The 14210-nt window shown below is 35.5% G+C and overlaps 1 long non-coding RNA gene across 1 annotated transcript in view; it reads left to right on the top strand.

The window, feature by feature from the left end:
- Positions 1 to 11491, top strand: part of LOC149987379 (uncharacterized) — a 95889-nt gene extending 84398 nt beyond the window's left edge. Inside the window, exon 2 of the long non-coding RNA XR_016498729.1 lies at positions 10569 to 11491. This is a non-coding gene — a long non-coding RNA (uncharacterized LOC149987379). The remainder of the gene's footprint in view (positions 1 to 10568) is intronic.
- Positions 11492 to 14210: the final 2719 nt, after the last annotated feature.

Genomic DNA, 14210 nt, shown 5'->3' with positions numbered 1-14210 from the left:
CCACATACTTTAATCTTTATTTTTTTTTTAAGGTAGTTGATTGGTCCTCTCAATCATTATTAATGTTCCATTCTAAGACAAAAAGACCACCCTGTTAACTAGTTATTATTGAAACCTTTGTGTAATTGTCATTTTACTTATTCTTCAAATATCTTCCTAGACTAAATCTATAAAGGAAAGTTTGAACATGAAAAAAGACTATCTGTATGAATTTACACATTAGGATCATGAAATTAATTATTATTTAATCTGCTAAAAATACCCAAGAATGCTACAATACCTTATATATTCTATCAATTTTACTTCCAATAAATAAAATATTAAAATTGATAATTCTATCTTATATTGAAGAAACACAATAAGCAAGACATAAGTAAGTAGAAATCAGCAAGGTTAGACACAAGAGAAGTGTGGAATGAGATACCTCTCACTTCCAACACCTTTTACTTATAGATAGAGATTACATCCATTTTGGCTAGTATTCATCTTACTTTCATCCAACTAAACCTTAGATTCTTCTTAATCTAACCACCACTTTAAATCCTAGCCCCCACTTAGAATCCTAGCCACCACCTTGGTAACTTTTTTTCATCCTTTTGCTGCCCTTTGACCATTAGCAACTTATCTAAGATAATATCTTTTACCTTCTAATTTATCCTCCATTTACTTTAATACTTCCACTTTGCTATTGGCCAAAGGCTAATAAACCTAATTCTTTTGTCAATTTGTAATGTCTATCCTTTACCAATGCTTTTGTGAGTAAATCAGCAAGCATGTCTTCTATTGCACAATATTTCATGTCAATTACTCCCATCTCAATCTTTTTCTGTATGAAGTGAAATTGAATGTCAATGTGCTTTGTCCTTAAATGATGCTTTGGATTCTTGGTAAAAACAAAGCATCCTTGATTATCACACTTCATTAGACTTGCTTCCAATTGCATAAGTTCAATGTCTTCTAAAACTTGTCTTGGCCATATTGCTTCCATTGCACCATGACTTATTGCCATATATTTTGCCTCCATTGTAGACCTTACAATTGTTGGTTGTCTCTTACAATTCCATGAAATTGCTCCCACTCCAACAAAGAATATATATCCCGTTGTGTCAAGGACAAAGACTCGATGAGGGAAAATATACACAAAAAGGCTATCTCGATATAATAAGTCAAAATATAAACAAGTATGTATATTAAAAAGAAACTGGAATGGCTATTGCCACAAGACAAGAAACTAAAGACTCTTGAACTTGGACTAGAAGCAAGAAAGGAGTTGACAAGAGTGAAGAAGCCTTCATTCTTGTCTCTATATATACTATCTAACTAGGGGCTACGTGGCAACGTTCTATAGGACCTGCAATATGTGTTGACTTTGTAGGACACATGCCTTGACTTACAAGGCAAGTTTTTCTACGTGTGGGCCACATAGTTAGCTTGATCTTCAAGCTAACAACATGTGTGGCACATGGCCAACTTGTTGACTACGTTTCTAATCCAAAAAGTCAATTAAAGACACCTATGAAGTCAAAGCAGTATCTAGGAAGTTTTTAGGAAGCTTTTATATTAAATATTATAGAATTAACTTATTTTTATCTACTTTTACTTACTTCTACCTATTTGTATATGTAATTATTAGCTTACATGATTATAGCCGTGACACGTTGTTGACCTTCTATCATTTGCATCTCCAGCCTAACCCGCATCATAATATCCATGCAATGTAATACTATCTCCTCCAAGACACAATTTGAAGTTCAAAGTGTCCTTCAAGTATCTCAAGATCCTCTTAATGGTTGCCTAATGAATTGGTCGAGCCTTTGACATGTGTTGACTAACAACACTTACCACATATGTAAGATCCACCCTTGTATCAACCATTGCATACATAAGTGAGGCTACTCCTGCTTTATATAGAACATCTTTCATTTCTTCCTCAACTTTAGTAAATTCCTCATTTGTGAGCTTCATCAACTTCAAATTTACCTCCAAAGGCAGAAGGGTTGTCCAATCATCTTATTGGTAGTTGATAGTACACCTTAAATATTGCTCCAAGACTTGGTTTACGCGCTCTGTTTGTCCATCAATTTGAGGATGGAAAGCCGAAGATAGCTTTATGTCCACTTTTAAAATCTTGAAAAGGGTCCTCCAGAATCTTGACACAAATTGAGTTCCCCTATCCGATATGATATCTTTAGGTAATCCATGATAGCGATAGATATTATCGATGAAAAGCTTAGCTGTTTCTTCACCTGTGATAGATTTTGTACATGGCACAAAATGTGCCATCTTGGTGAAACGATCTAATATCACAAATATAGAATCATAAGATCTTGAGCTTGGAAGATCTGTAATGAAATCCATAGAAACAGAAGACCATGGTTGTTCTAGTATAGGTAATGGTTGAAGAAGTCCGTAAGGTCGATGACGAGGAATTTTTGATCTTGAACAAATATCACAAGATTGTACAAAGTCTTTGACTGACTTCTACATTTGTGGCCACCAAAAATCTCTTGATATGAGTTCCAAAGTCTTATTATATCCAAAGTGCCTTGCTGTTGGAAAGTCATGACGTACTTGAAGAACACGTAAACGTGCTTCTCCTTCTGGAACATATAGGCGTCCTTCAAAATATAATAGATTATTCTCTTACTCAAACTTAGAAGGATCATGAGACTTGAAAGAATTATTCTTGGTATCATGAACAAGAGGGTCTGAGGACATACTGGACTGGATTTGCTTGAGAAAAGTTGAATCAACAGTCAATGTTGATTTCATTGCTCGGAGATGAAATTGCTCCGGTTTCAAGAGGATCGTTCTTTGTTGCTCAAAAGCTGCATCTCCTTCTTTTGGTGCAAAATAAGAATGTCTAGATAGGGCATCGGACAAATCTTCTTGTTTTCCTGGCCGATAAGTGATAATGAACTCGAATCTTGACAAAGACATACTCCAACGAGCTTGACGACGATTCAATACGGGTACTGACATGAAATACTCGAGGTTCTTGTGATCTGTATACACAGTGACTGGACTAGAAGCGCCTTCTAGATAATGATGCCATTCTTGAAAGGAATCCATGATCGCAAGAAGTTCTTTATCGTAGATCTCATAATTGATCTCGGCTGCTGAGAATTTTCTTGAATGAAAAGCTATCGGATGAAGTTTGTCATCTGATCCCATTTGTGATAAAACTGCACCCAATGCAAAATCTGATGCATCTGTTTCCATAAAAAATGCCTTGGAAAAGTCAACACGATATAAGACTGGTGCAGATACAAACGATGTCTTCAAGGCTTCAAATGCTGCTTCCGCTTCTTGATTCCATTGGAATTTATCTTTACTAGTCAAGCGTGTAAGTGGAGCTGCAACTCGTGAGAAATCTTTGATGAAGATCCGATAGTAATTGGCAAATCCCAAGAAACATTGGACATCTCTTACTGTCCTTGGAATCTTCCAATCCATGATTGTTTGGACTTTCTTAGAATCCATCATGAGACCATCATTTGAAATGATGTATCCTAAAAAGTCAACTTGAGTAGTGTGAAATACACACTTTTTCATCTTGGCGTACAATCCTGCATCTCTAAATTTTTGTAATACTTGACGAACATGTATTTCATGTTCTTCGACGTTCTTAGAATAGATCAGGATATCGTCTAGATAGCATACGATAAAATTATCTAAGAATTCATGAAATACATCATTCATGAGATGTTGAAAAGCAGCTGGTGCATTCGTGAGTCCAAAGGGCATGACATTATATTCGAAATGTCTATACCTGGTTCGAAACGAAGTCTTCCATTCATCTCCTTCTTTGATCCATACTAGATTATATACTCCTCTTAGATCTATTTTGTATAGATCTTAGCTTGATTCAACTGGTCAAGGAGTCCTGATTTCAAAGGTAATGGGTACCTGTTCTTGATTGTGATCTTGTTGAGTCCTCGATAATCAACACACATTCGTAAAGATCCATCTTTTTTCTTTACGAATAGAATTGGAGCTCCTGCTGGAGATTTTGAATGGCGTATGAAATTCTTCGCTAAATTCTCGTCAATATATGTCTTGAGTTCAGCCATCTCATCTTGCGATAAACTGTAAATTGGTCCAAATGGTGGCTGAGTTCCTTCCTTGAGGTCGATTGAACAATCATATGGGCGATGCTCAGGAAGAATATCTGCATTCTTTTTCTCAAAAATGTCTTGATACTCCTGATATTGACTTGGAATGCCACTTGAAGTCTTTACGTTTTCAGAAATAGGTGCAGCATAAATAGCAAAAGTTGATCCTTCTTTTGCTGCGTGTATAAATACTTTTGCACATATAAGTACGGGTTTTACTATACTAGACTTATAATTTTTTACTTGGTTAGCAGAACTATTAATAACGCTCTGGGAAAAGTCAAGTTTATGCGAATTCCAATCTATTCGAGGGTTATATTTTTCTAGCCAAGATAAACCTAAAATAACTGGATTGGATGGGGATTTAATTATGTTAAAAGCTATGTAGCTATCATGACCGTCTATTGTTACTTTTATAGGATGAGTTTCATGAGTGACATCTCTAGAAGACAAGGGACGACCATCTATGACTTCTATATGTATTGGTTTAGGTTTCTGTACAAAAGGTATTTTACGACTTTTAACAAATTGTTCATCTAAAAAACATGCTGAGGCTCCCGAATCTAATAAAGCAGAGGCTTTGTAATTCTTAGGTCCTAAATATAAGTCTATTATAAAACAAGGAGAGGGTTCTGAGGAGTGGATAGGACCTTCATTAGGAATTGTACAAGGTTCTAGCTGCACGCTCCCTATTGTAGCTAGACGAATCCGTTTTCCGACATGTTGTCTTCTTTGACCATCGTACCCCTTATTTTATAGTTGCTTCGTTTCTTTGGACAATGTTGAGCAGTGTGCTTAGGTTCTCCATAGTATAAACATAATCCTTCTTGACGACGACGAATCTTTTCTTGCTCAGTTAGGGGTTTAAAACGTATCGCGTCAATTTACATGTCTTCTACTTTCGAATGTACGTTTGGCAAAGATGTTGGTGTTGCCATTGAGTAATAACGTTGAGGTTTCCGTGAATGATTCTCGAATCGAAATTCAAAAAGTCGATTATCACATTTTACCGCAAAATCGATTGCTTGACTCAAAGTTTGAGGATCAGGTAAGTTGAGCATCAATTTCTTTACTTCGTATTGCAATCCATTAAGAAATTGACTAATGAGTGCAGCATCATCCTACTTGATGTCAATTGCAAGTTGTCAAAATTGTGAAGCATACACTGTTACTGAGCGATTTCCTTGTCGCAGAATTCGGATCTTATTTGTTGCAACACGAGTTGCATCGTATTCACCATATATAGATCGAAACTCCGCCAAGAAAGCTTCCAAATTGTCCAATATTGGATTTTGTTGTTCAAGAAAAGACGAAAACCACGATAATGCAGAACCAGAAAGTAGAGTGCCAATAAACCTGACTTGTGATCCTGGAGTTGGATAGCTTTGCGGTTGAAGTTCAATTGCCAATTGTACTTGATTGATGAACCCTCAAAACTTTGATCTCGTACCATCAAATTTCTCAGGTAAGGTAATTCTTGGTTATCTAGTGCTTATAGGATGTTGTATAATTGGAGAAGGAACGTGATTTGTTGTAGATGTTGAAGCAGCTCCGATCATCTCTATATCTCCACTTTCTGCTATTCTTGTTCTTTCCTGTGTTGGTGAATTGAGTTGATGCATCGCAAGCATTAACTCCCTCATTTGCTCTTGCATTTGTGCCATTGCACTCTTCATTTCAACAAGCTCTGCCATAATGACACTAAGAAGAAAAATTTGTTTGATATTGCTCAAGACAAAAGAAAAGAAAGACTTGATAACAAAGAAGATACTAAGAACAATATCAGTTTAGAAGTGGGTAATCCGCAAACTTCTAATACGCTTATGTCTTGTCAAGAAAAAGGGGTAATCCACTCTTACTCAAGAAAAAACAAAGCTCTGATATTGTAAGTGGACTCTTGTCAATCTGTCAAGGACAAAGACTCGATGAGGGAAAATATACACCAAAAGGCTATCTCGATATAATAAGTCAAAACATAAACAAGTAGGTATATTAAAAGGAAACTGGAATGGCTATTGCCACAAGACAAGAAACTAAAGACTCTTGAACCTGGACTAGAAGCAAGAAAGGAGTTGACAAGAGTGAAGAAGCCTTCACTCTTGTCTCTATATATACTATCTAACTAGGGGCTACGTGGCGACGTTCTATAGGACCTCCAATATGTGTTGACTTTGTAGGACACATGCCTTGACTTACAAGGCAAGTTTTTCTACGTGTGGGCCACATAGTTAGCTTGATCTTCAAGCTAACAACATGTGTGGCACATGGCCAACTTGTTGACCACGTTTCTAATCCAAAAAGTCAATTAAAGACACCTATGAAGTCAAAGCAGTGTCTAGGAAGTTTTTAGGAAGCTTCTATATTAAATATTTTAGAATTAACTTACTTTTATCTACTTTTACTTACTTCTACCTATTTGTATATGTAATTATTAGCTTACTTGATTATAGCTGTGACACATTGTTGACCTTCTATCATTTGCATCTCCAGCCTAACCCGCATCATAATATCCATGCAATGTAATACTATCTCCTCCAAGACACAATTTGAAGTTCAAAGTGTCCTTCAAGTATCTCAAGATCCTCTTAATGGTTGCCTAATGAATTGGTCGAGCCTTTGACATGTGTTGACTAACAACACTTACCACATATGTAAGATCCACCCTTGTATCAACCATTGCATACATAAGTGAGGCTACTCCTGCTTTATATAGAACATCTTTCATTTCTTCCTCAACTTTAGTAAATTCCTCATTTGTGAGCTTCATCAACTTCAAATTTACCTCCAAAGGTGTTCCAATGGACTTGCACTCCTATATGTTGAACCGTTTCAACACTTCTTCAATGTACTTCTTTTGGCTCAATGTAATGATCTTCTTAGCTCGATCTCTCACAAATTCTACTCCTAAGTAATAGTGGAGCTCTTCCAAATCACTCATTTCAAATTCTTTTGCTAACTTTGGCTTCAACCAATCCATCTTTTTCAAAGTATTGGTCAAAATGATCAAATCATCAACATAAAGAATAACAATCAGCAAGAAGGCTTTTGATTGCATCACATATATGGAATGATTAGCTTCACTCCTCACAAATTCCTCATTCACAAAGAAGGTGTCAATATGTTGGTATCATGCCCTTGATGATTGCTTAAGCCCATACAAGGATTTCTTCAACTTACACACAAGGTGTTGTTTACTTTCTTCAATAAATTCTTGAGATTGATTTATGTAGATGTCTTCTTCCAATTCTCTATTCAAGAAAGTCGTCTTCACATCCATTTGGTGCATCTCCAAGTCCATTGCTGCCTCAATTGCCACAATGGTTTTAATAGTGGTGAATTTGGCCACGGGAGCAAACGTCTCATTGAAATCAACACCAGCAACTTGTAAGTAGCCTTTGCCAATCAATCTTGCCTTATACCTCACAATATTATCTATTGCATCCCTTTTCATTCTAAATACCCACTTACAATCAATTGAAGCTCGATTTGGTGGAAGTTGAGTCAATTTCCATGTTCCATTGTCCATGAGTGATTTGTACTCTTCTTCCATAGCATTCTCTCACTTTGTAGCATTTGTGGACTTCATTGCATCACATAAATTCAATCGATCAGGAAGAAGTATAACATTGGCATGTTCTTTACTTACTTAAAAAAAAATATGGTCCTTCCACTATTCACGACGTTGTTTTATATCTCTCAAAGGATATCTCCTTTCATTTGAAGAAGACTCAACTTGTTGCACTCCATGGTCACCTCCAACCTTCTTTTCTTTTGAAGATAGTCTTTTCTCACTCAAAGGTTCATAATCCTCATCACCATCATCATCAATATCTTCATGTTCTTCATTGTTGGATTTACCAATTGTAGAGGCCTTCTTGTCCACCTTCTTTGCCTCTTCATCTTCATTTCCACCTTTACAACCATCATTGTCTTTGTCTTCTTCTTTCTTTGCTGAATTTGAAGATGTGTCTACAAACACACTATTACTCCCACTTAGGCACATTTCCAAGTGCTCACAAACACTTTTGTGCTCCAAAAACTCAACATCACGACTCTTAATGATCTTTTTAGTCTTCAAACACATGAGCCTATAAGCCTTTGTACCTTCACAATATCCAACAAACACATACTTTGTACCTTTTGCATCAAATTTTGATCTCATACAATCTGTTATCTTTGCATATGCTATACATCGAAAGGTCTTCATGTGAAAAACACAAGGTTTTCTTCGACTCCAAGCTTCTTCCGGCATCATTGATGTAAGTGCACTTGTAGGATACCTATTTCTTGTGTATATTGTATTTACCACTGCTTCCGCCTAAAACTCATGTCCAAGGTGTTATACATGAAGCATACTCCTTTCCATCTCCACAATGGTCTGATTTGCTCTTTCAGCAATTCTATTTTGTTGTGGAGTGTAAGGAGTAGAGGTTTATCTTCCAATACCATGCAACTTTAAGAAATCATTGAATTGCTTTGATATATATTCATCTCCATTGTCTGTATGTAATACCTTGATTTTACATTCACATTGCTTCTCCACAAGTGCCTTAAACTCCTTAAATCTTGTAAAACACTCACTCTTTGCTTTGAGGATGAAAATTCATACTTTCCTTGAAAAATCATCAATGAATGTCACAAAATACCTTGCACCTCCTATTGATGGCATCCTCATAGGTCCACAAACATCACAATGGATAATCTCCAATAATTTGGTTGCATGTGTTGAAACTCCACTTGGAAATGAGGCCCTTTGTTGTTTGCCTTGAATACAACCTTCACAAGCAAGTATCATAGCATTGTGGCTTATATGACCAAGATCTAAGCCACTTACCATGGATTGGAGCTCCTTCATGCTCTTGGCATTCAAATGACTAACGCATCGATGCCAAATGCCAAACTTCTCTTGATCTTGAGGAAATTGAGCAAATGCCGCCACTTCAACTCCATTCACCTTCTTACACTTGATGAAGTAGAGGTTGCCATCTCTAAAGCCTTTTGCAATATGATTTCCTTTCAATGTCTTCACAAAACATCCATTCTTATCAAATTATACTTTACAACCATGTGAAATAAGTTTACTCATCGGGAGGAGGTTTTTCTTCATCTTTGGCACATGTAAGACGTCCTTTAATCTAATCCTCTTGATTTGGCCTTTCACAACAATCTCTATAACAATGGAACCCATTCCAATAGCTTGTACTATGCCATTGTCTCTCATGAGGATATTTGCTATTGAAATCTCTTCATAAGTGTCAAATGAATACTTATATGGAGTAATGTACTTGGTGGCACCAGAATCAATGATCCACTTGGATATGGCAGCCATGAAAGTGCCTTCACTTGCCATGAATGCATAATCATCACCTCCATATTCATCTCGAGCATTGTTTGCACTTTCTCTATCTCCTTTCTTAGCCTTGTAGCAATTTCGAGCAAAGTGAAGTGATTTTCTACAAATGAAGCAAGTTCTTATATTGCCACGTTGATTGGGATGACTCCCCTTGCCTTGTCTTGAAAAGAGAGTCGAATCCTCACTTTGAGACTCTTTTTCTTTTGTCTTGATTAATTCATGGACAAGTCTTACCATCACATAATCCATTGTGAATTCTTTTATTTTGATGGATTTCAATTCTACAATGAGGTAGTTTTAGGACTTCAAAAGGCTCAAACGCAAGGTCATGACAATATCACTCTCTTCTAAAGGCTTGTCAACAATAGCAAGTTGATTAGCAAGGGCCTTTACCTTGTTGACATGAGCTATGAGGTCTTCACCTTCTTCCATCTTGAAAGTGAAGAATTTCTTCCTTGTGAAGATGATATTGGATAAGTTCTTGCTCTCATATATATTATAAAGAGTCTTTCATGCTTTTGCTGGTCCTTTGCAAGAGATGATGTGAGAAAAGTTGGCTTCATCCAAATTGGTGGCAATCATGCCAAAAGCCTTCTTTTCACATCTTATGAAGTCCTTCCTCTCTTTAGCATCAGCATGCATGCTTAGAGGCTCTTTACTTTCATCTACAATGTCCCAAAGGTCCAAAGATACAAACAAAAGCTCCATTTTGACCTTCCAGTGGTAGAAATTGTCACTTCTAAACTTTTTAATCACTCTCAAATCTTCACCCTCACTTGAAGCCATGTCTTAGAAGAGGTCTATCAAAAATATCAAGAAAAAGAGTCTCTATGTGCTTAAAATCATCAAAACAATTTTACACTAGCAAAATCTCAGAATGCCTTCTTGTAAACAAATGAATGTTTTTTCACTCCAAACACTTCCAAATCAACTTTTGAAGCTTCTAACAAGTATGTGAACTCTAATCAACCTCACCATCAAGTTCTTCCACTCATAAAACTCACTTTCTCACCTTAATACCAAAGACACTATCAAGGTCTTTGTATAAGGTCTTAATCAATCAATCCTAGGAGTTAAGAACCTTCAAACTGATGTTAGAGATCTATAAGGTCCAAATCAGAACCTCCACAAGTCAAAACACAAGATTATATCTTCTAACATCAGCAAACACCATAAGATCTATTCCACACAAGAACAACAATCAGCAAATGACTTCAACTTACTTGAATAGCACAACAAAGTAAATGTGGACCCATAACCTATTGAAGAAACACAATAAGCAAGACACAAGTAAGTAGAAAAGAGCAAGGTTAGACACAAGAGAAGTGTGGAATGTGATACCTCTTACTTCCAACACCCTTTATTTATAGGTAAAGGTTATATCCATTTTGGCTAGTATTCATCTTACTTTCATCTAACTAAACCTTAGATTCCTCTTAACCTAGCTGCCACTTTAAATCCTAGCCACCACCTATAACCCTAGCCACTACTTTAAATCCTAGCCGCCACCTTTAACCCTAGCCGCCACTTAAAATCTTAGCCGCCACCTTGGTAACTTTCCTTCATTCTTTTATTGCCCTTTGGCCATTGGCAACTTATCTAAGATAATATCTTTTATCTTCTAACTTATCTTCTATTTACTTTAACATCTTATGCATTCTTTGTTTCTTCTTTTCTTTAAATTTATAACAATAATATGTAATAATGTACTATTTTGAAAGATTCCATAAAAAATTTTATAATCCAATCATTGAAATTTTTCAAAATTAATTGTCATTCTCAATAATCTGCTTCATACAATTCCAGACTCCATTGACTTCTTCTTATGGAACACTGTCAATTCTTGATAATCGATATTATTATAATTCTTCCATTTATATCCATACTTCATATACATCTTCAATTATCAACTTTTTCAATTCTCTACTTATAATTCAGCACAAAATAAATTCAATTTTTCATTTGACATCATATAAATCAAATCTTTCTTTCATTACAAAATTTCACTTCACATTATTCAAAATCTATCCATTATCCTTCTTCTATAAAGAAAATAAAAACAAGAGGTAGCATTAAGCTTACCTTGGCTCATGATTATCATAGTCTAGTCCTTTCTACTTCTTCTTCAAATAATTTATACTTACCCCAAAACAAAGATTCTAACCAACTTTTCTTACTTAATTACTTTTTTCAACTAAATCATCCATCCTACCTCCTGAATTAACTGCCTTATAGATGATTAATCAATTTTACCAATATCTAACCAATATCTAACCAATATCTAATCAATATCCTATAAAAATCAATTTCTAATCATTCTACATAGCCTCGCTCCTAATTATGCAGTGTCCTCGCAAACACATAATTGGTAAAAAAAAACTTCTTTAATAAATCCTTACAAAGTTTCTATCCCTCTAGCTCACTAGATTGATCAATCCCAATATTCTTCGTAAGTGATTATATTGATTCTAGTTCTAATGATAAGTCCTCATCCTTTTTTGATACTTCTATTGATTCTTTCTTCAATTGGACTAATAAATCCTCATTATACACTCCCAATTCATGAACTTGAGCCTCTAATTGCAAAACCTTGACATCTTTTGCCTCCAAATGGTCTTGATGTTGAATCATCTTTTCCTCCAATTCATCAATTATTGAAACTAGTGAGACAAAATATGAGCTAAAATAAACTTCCACTTATTGAAAGTTTATTCTAACTCATGATAAGTAAATTAATTATTTGAATTTAACATAAAGCTATTATTTAAATTCTAATCCGCTTATTACTTGTTCTTCTTAAAACACCAAGTTATTAATAAAATCTTCTAACGTTACTCACATTCACAATGATAATTCACTCCTTAACTTCATGCAAAACAATTCTTTTTTCTACTTCTAATTAAATCATTTGATTTAATTTTTTTTTAATTTTATTTTATTATTATTAATAATAATAATATTATTATTTTTTTCTATTAGGTCGTTTTTATTAATTTTTATTATTTTATTATTTTATTATTTTTAAAAATATATGTAAATTTTTAATTCATAAGTAATTGATGGTAAAAATAATTAATTAAGTTATTATCTTTAATCCATAGTAACTGCACTCAAAAATTCACCAAAATTTCGGTTCAACTCCAAATTGAGAAGGCCTTAGCACATTGGAAAGCTAATAATAAGGGCTTTGTGATGAAAAAAATCTTCACTTACAAATCATAAAAAACCATAGATTGATTGAGAAAAATTCGAAGCCCCTCAAACCCTTTTGACTATAAAAATAGTTAGTGACCACTAATTGCAAAGGGGCACCTTTTAAACCACAACAAGGACCACCTATGATATAAAATCAATGCTCATATGTTCCTAAAGTTCACAATGAGATCTAAGATCAAGAAAGAAGCAAAAAATTAAGATTAGGGTTAAGGTAGAGACCATACTTTGGCATGGATTTGCCCTCATCAAAAAAGAAAGAGAGAAAAAATTGAGAAACCAAACCACTCTTATACAATTAAGTCATGGCTTTTGGAAGGGTGGCCACATCTCCACCTTTGACCTGTAAGATTCATAATGTAGATCCATGGCCTTCCATCATCCAAGAGCTAATTTTGTGACCAAGGCTGATGGCTCTTATAAGTGGAAAAAAAAAATGCTTTTTGATAAATCTAACTTAATTTTTGTATTTAAAACACGTTTTTATGTATCACGGACACAAAAATACAGACTTGAGATCTAATAAGAAGTTCAAGAAGAATTGGCAAGAACTAGATTAATCAAATGAAAACAACACCAGAGAGGTATACTAGAGCTCCAAGAGATGTATTGTCGAGACTAAAGAACTCTTCAGCCTCTTTTCCAATATATACTTCTATTTAGGAAGCTTCTCAAGCAACTTCTATTAACTAGGAAGCTTCTAGAAGGCTCCAGAGACTTGTTTCTCAAAGGTTCTAGAAACTTATCTCTAGAAGGTTCTAAGGACTATGTCTCTAATATCGTCTACTAACTAAGAAGCTTTTAGAAGGTTCCAGAGACTTGCTTCTAGAAGGTTCTAGAAACTTGTCTCTAGAAGGTTCTAAGGATTATGTCCCTAACATTACTCCCTCCTTTAGCTTCGAGGTCTCTGAGAAGCAATGTTGTTGATCAGTACCAACGCAAGAAAATGAAGATCTGTCGCATAACGTCTGCTATGAACTCCAACTGTTGTTCACGAGGCAAGTGGTTCATCGGTCCTTGAAGCCAACGGTAGTAGCCTACTCCTTCAACTTCTGACCAAGTATGAACTTCTGTGTCCTCATTGTGAAATTGTCCTGCAAACACACCTTCTAGCTGACCATCGTAAGCAAGCTCGGACTCAAATCCAATCACCAGTGATCGGTTACTCGGTATCCTCCGTCGTCGTCGTGGTGTAGGCGGTTCTTCATCTCGGAGTCGCCTTCGTGAGCTAGTCGGTTGAGATAATCTGACTGGCATAGTATCTATCTCTTGGCTATCTATATCAGAAGACCAAACTATGGCTATTGAAAAAATTCTATTTTATCTTGGAAAAAATAACTACATCGACTACGAATTTTGGTGGTACTCTCTCCCTTTCTTATATTCTTAGGTGAGCAAGCTTCAAAAGGAAGCTATCGTCGAACCGGTATAGATTTATGGCAATGTTGTTGATGAAACTCCTGTACCTTTTGTGGCGCATTGGCGAGATTTTCAGCTCGCTTCCACGTTCGCTCATTAATGTCATAGCT

This window comes from Physcomitrium patens, chromosome 19 (genome assembly GCF_059467195.1).
Source record: "Physcomitrium patens ecotype Gransden chromosome 19, ASM5946719v1, whole genome shotgun sequence".
In the NCBI taxonomy this organism is placed as follows: Eukaryota; Viridiplantae; Streptophyta; class Bryopsida; order Funariales; family Funariaceae; genus Physcomitrium; species Physcomitrium patens.
The sequence above is the reverse complement of the archived record's forward strand: the minus strand, read 5'-3'. Positions and strand labels throughout refer to the sequence as shown.